The sequence below is a fragment of the Lagopus leucura genome, unplaced genomic scaffold (assembly GCF_019238085.1).
Source record: "Lagopus leucura isolate 7727_CA_CO unplaced genomic scaffold, USGS_WTPT01 Super-Scaffold_100004, whole genome shotgun sequence".
Classification (NCBI taxonomy): Eukaryota; Metazoa; Chordata; class Aves; order Galliformes; family Phasianidae; genus Lagopus; species Lagopus leucura.
Genome location: NW_024962264.1, coordinates 18,503,713 through 18,508,840, shown reverse-complemented (window position 1 = coordinate 18,508,840; position 5,128 = coordinate 18,503,713). Strand labels below are relative to the sequence as shown.

Sequence of the window (5,128 nt, the reverse complement as noted above, 5' to 3'; positions counted from 1 at the left end):
CTTGAAAAAAAAAAAGTAATAATAAAGATGATTAAAGAGTTAAAGATACAACATTCTTTGCAACATGTATTTATTTGACAACCTCAAAGTATGACAATTTGGTTAGATGGAAATCAAACTTCTCCTTCCTGAGTCATTACAACTAACTGCCAATTAATTAACTGTTCAAAGTGCCTATTTTTGAAAGCTTTCATACACTGTGTAATTAAATATACATCAGCATGCACAATGGTGTTAAATAGTTAATAAACACCGATTTATGACTTTCTGCAGCAACATCTTATTTTCTGTTAGCACTGTTGTCTCAATATGAAAAAACGCAGGTAAATTTTAGAGCATTTTAGAAATTAGGCTTTAATTCAGCAAAGTTAGCAGGTTGGTTATACTTACAAAAAACCATTATGGAGCTTAACATACTCCAAGTTATATGCATCGCATATATACTTACAAACCTTAGTCATCTTACAACAAGACTGGTTTGTCTTGTGCAACCATTAAAAGCTCCTATTGTACAGGAGGTCAAATAGAGGCAAAAGTTGTTTATGACTAAGCCTTCAGCTGTTTCTAGTGAACTCTTCTGTCTTAAGAGGAACAAACAGAATAGCTAGGAATAGCTACAGGGATCCTCTTCTGAAAGACCTTCAGACTATGTTAACATCTTATTCTTGTGGAAGACAACGTTAATAAAAAGGACAACCATTTCATCATGAATCATAGAATGAATGGCTTGGATTGAAAAAGACCACAGTGATCACCTCGTTTCAACCCTCCCTGCCATGGGAAGGGTCACCAGCCATCAGACCAGGCTGTCCAGAGCCACATCCAGCCTGGCCTTAAATGCCTCCAGGAATGGGGCATCCACAACCTCCTTGGGCAACCTGTTCCAGTGTGTCACCCTCTGCATGAAAAAATTCCACCTAATATCTAACCTAAACCTCCCATTTCAGTTTAAAACCATTCTCCCTTGTCCTGTCACTATCCACCCTTGTAAACAGCCATTCCCTAATGGGATGCTATATTAGTTCACTGCTCTGAATGGCTACAGAATTCACATAAGCATCATGAACCACACCTATCAGTGAACTACAATGGGGATACTAACAAAATCTGAGTTAAAGGAATAGAAAAAGCTGGAAATGCAAGGACAACATAGATGTGACTTTCCTTGAGGTACCTAATAACAAATATATTTCACATCAGATATTTTCTCACAGGATTTCTCTGATGGCTTATCAGTTGGCTGAAGCTAAACAAGGCTAACACCCATACATCAATCACAAAATCACAGAATCACAGAATCACCCGGGTTGGAAGGGACCCCAAGGATCATGTAGTTCCAACCCCCCTGCCTAGCAGGGCCACCAAACATACACATTCAGATCAGGTTGCCCAGGACCCCGTCCAACCTGGCCTTAAACACGTCCAAGGACGGGGCATCCACAACCTCCCTGGGCAGCCCGTTCCAGGGCCTAACCACTCTCCTAGTAAAGAACTTCCCCCTAACATCCAACCTAAATCTTCCCTCCTTCAACTTAAAACCATTTCCCCTAGTCCTGCTGTTATCAGCCCTTTTGAAGAGTTTACTCCCCTCCTGGGTGTAGGTTCCCTTCAGGTATTGATAGGCTGCAATGAGGTCACCCCGCAGCCTTCTCTTCTCCAGGCTGAACAAGCCCAACTCCCTCAGCCTGTCCTCATAGGGGAGGTGCTCCAGCCCCCTGATCATCTTAGTCGCCCTCCTCTGGACCCTTTCCAAAATCTCAATGTCTTTCTTGTACTGAGGGCTCCACACCTGGATGCAGTACTCTAGATGGGGCCTCACAAGAGCCGAGTAGAGAGGGACAATCACCTCCCTGTTCCTGCTGGCCACCCCTCTCCTGATGGAGCCCAGGATCCCATTTGCCTTTCGAGCTGCCAGAGTGCACTGCTGGCTCATATTCAGTCTCTCGTCCATCAGGACCCCCAGGTCCTTCTCTGCCGAGCTGCTCTCAAGGACCGCTCCTCCCAGCCTGTACAGGTGCCTGGGGTTCTTCCGGCCCAAATGCAAAACCTTGCACTTTGCCGTGTTGAACCTCATCAGGTTCACCCGAGCTCAGCCCTCCAGCCTGTCGAGGTCCCTCTGAATGGCATCCCTTCCTTCCACCGTATCAACCGCACCACTCAGCTTGGTGTCGTCAGCAAACTTGCTGAGGGTGCACTCAATTCCCTCATCGATGTCATTAATAAAGATGTTAAAGAGCACCGGTCCCAAGACAGACCCTTGGGGGACACCACTTGTTACCGGCCTCCACCTGGACATAGAGCCATTGACCACCACCCTCTGTCTGCGGCCTTTCAACCAATTGCTTATCCATCGGGTCGTCCACCCATCAAATCCACTTCCCTCCAATTTGGAGATGAGGATGTGGTGGGGGACCATGTCAAAGGCCTTGCTCAGGTCCAGGTAAATGACATCGGTCGCCTTCCCTTCGTCCACCAATGCCGTCACTCCATCATAGAAGGCCACAAGATTAGTTAGGCATGACCTTCCTTTGATGAAGCCGTGCTGGCTGTCTCGGATCACATGCTCATTCTGTATGTGATCGAGCATGTTGTCCAGGAGGATCTGTTCCATGATCTTCCCAGGCACGGAGGTGAGACTCACCAGCCTGTAGTTCCCCGGGTCCTCCCTGCTCCCCTTGTATATGGGAGTGACATGACCCTTCCTCCAGTCGTTCGGGACCTCACCTGACAGCCACAACTTCTCAAATATGATGGAGAGCGGCTCGGCAACCACCTCAGCCAGCTCCTTCAGGACCCTGGGATGCACGCCATCCGGCCCCATAGACTTGTATTCATTCAGTCTAAGGAGGCACTCTCGGACTTGCTCTGCCCTTACAGTGGGGAGGGATTTACCTCCTTGGTCCCCACATAGAGGTTTGGGGATGCAGGGTTCAGGGACGTGAAAAAGACTAGAATCCTGGCCACCAGTGAAGACCGAGATGAAGAACTCATTCAGCACCTCAGCTTTCTCTTCATCTGTTGAAGCCAGTTCTCCTTTTAAATTTACCAAAGTAGGTACGCCCGTTTTGGCCTGTCTCTTCTGGGCAATGTACCTGTAGAAGGTTTTCTTATTGTTTTTCACGTCCCTTGCCAAGTTCAGTTCTGCCTGCGCCTTGGCTTCCCTGATCCCACGTCTGCAAGTCCGGACGGCATTCCTGTACTCTTCCCAGGTGACACAGCCTTGTTTCCAGAGCTTGTACACCCGTTTCTTCGCCCTCAGTTCTCTCAGCAGGTCCCTGCTGAGCCAAGCCGGTTTCCTACCTCGCCTGCCCACTTTCTTATTCAGAGGAATGGAGACCTCTTGTGCTTCCAGGAGGGCATCTTTGAAGAGCCGCCAGCTCTCCTCAACATCCTTGTCTTTGAGGGCAGCACGCCAGGGGATCTTGGCCAGCAATCCATTGAGTAGCTTGAAGTCTGCTCTTCTGAAGTTCAGTGTCCTGGTCCTGCTCTTTGCCAGGCCCACATCGCTTGAGATCACAAACTCAACCAGGGCGTGGTCGCTGGAGCCCAGGCAGCCTCCAACCTTGACGCCTTTGATGATCTCCTCGGCGTTGGTGAGCAGCAGGTCCAGCAACGCTTCACCTCTGGTTGGTCTGTCCAATACCTGAACCAGAAAGCTATCATCAATGGATTCCAAGAGCCTTCTGGAGCTCTTGCAGCTCGCCGTGTGGTTTTCCCAGCAGATGTCCGGATGGTTGAAGTCCCCCACCAGGACAAGAGCCCGTGAGCCAGACATCTCATGCATCTGGAGCAAGAAAGCCTCGTCAACAGCCTCCCCTTGATCAGGTGGTGAATCCTTCTACCAGATCCTCCTCACGCTTCGTTTTCCTACCACCATCCTGGTAAACAGCCCAGCAATTTTGCACTGGACTTGAGTTCAGACTTCAGGCTATCGCAGCCACTAACAACCCAAATCTCACAAATTACTCTATACCTCTAACACCTCCCCTGCTCTTCACCTGTTTGAGCTGCTGTTTTCCACACCTCAGCAATTACTCTCTTCACTTTAGGCCAGCCAATCATTTAAGAGGAGCTGAGAGACACAGACACGTTTATTTTAGCATTTACTAACGTCAATGGTGAAAATTAATTTAGACTAATCAGATATAAGAAGCTGTTCATCAGAGAAGACTGCTCAATCACTACCATCCTACAGCAAAAAAAATACTTATACTGAAGCTTAAGGTCTAATTACCTCCCAGAAGTTCCCCTGACGATATCTTAAGGACTTTAAGACTGAAGAAATTATTCTGCTCACCCCATTTTTAAATACGTCTGGGAACTACTAAGCCATATCCATTTACTGCTCTTAATAACAAGAAACAGTCATTAACAATTTTGATTTTTTTTCTTATTAATATTAGAATCAAAGCCGCTTAAGCATCCTCAAGTTAGAAGTCAAGCTTCAGAAAGATTAAAGCATTTCAGAACACGTGGCTAGTGCAATCATAACTCTGATCTACTTTTCCATTAGCAGTAATCTCTTACAGGCATTTCATCCATGCTATTAAATGAAGATATACACTACTGAGAAAATAAGCAAGTATCTATAGTTCTGCTAAACCTGAACTTAACAGTCTCATCTGATAAACACAGGAGCTATAAAGTAACTTTTTATCCGCACAAATGACAGTTTTATCTAAGTAGGAGCAGGGCTCCCCAGCTTTTGTCTTTGAAGTTGGCATAGTTCACTGCAACAAATTTAATAGAGAAGGAACTTCAGCCTGAAAGTCAATATAATTAAAAGCTACGGTTCAAGTAAAATACTCATTTCTTCAGTCCTACATGAAAAAGCATTCTTCATAGACAATGTCATTCCCTTCCTTTGGAATATGTTTTGTTTCTGAAATCAATGTATGCGATGTACAACCACAAATAAGACAAATAACATTTTAAAACCAGCCTAGAAGAAAAGAGTTTTGGAAGATATCTGAAGAATTGATCAAACAAAACCAGAAGAAAGCAGATTCACACAGCAACCACAAAAAGATGCAACTCTGAATCAAGGGTCACATTGTTTCTAGCAAATACATTGCTTTTTGTGCTTAGTTTTAGTTGAAGCGCCAGTAATAGAAGAAAGCTTATGTAC

General features: G+C 45.7%; 1 protein-coding gene across 6 annotated transcripts in view; it reads right to left on the bottom strand.

Moving 5' to 3' along the window:
• TBCK (TBC1 domain containing kinase) overlaps positions 1-5,128 on the bottom strand; it is a 92,915-nt gene that overhangs the window by 16,423 nt on the left and 71,364 nt on the right. The window lies entirely within an intron of this gene.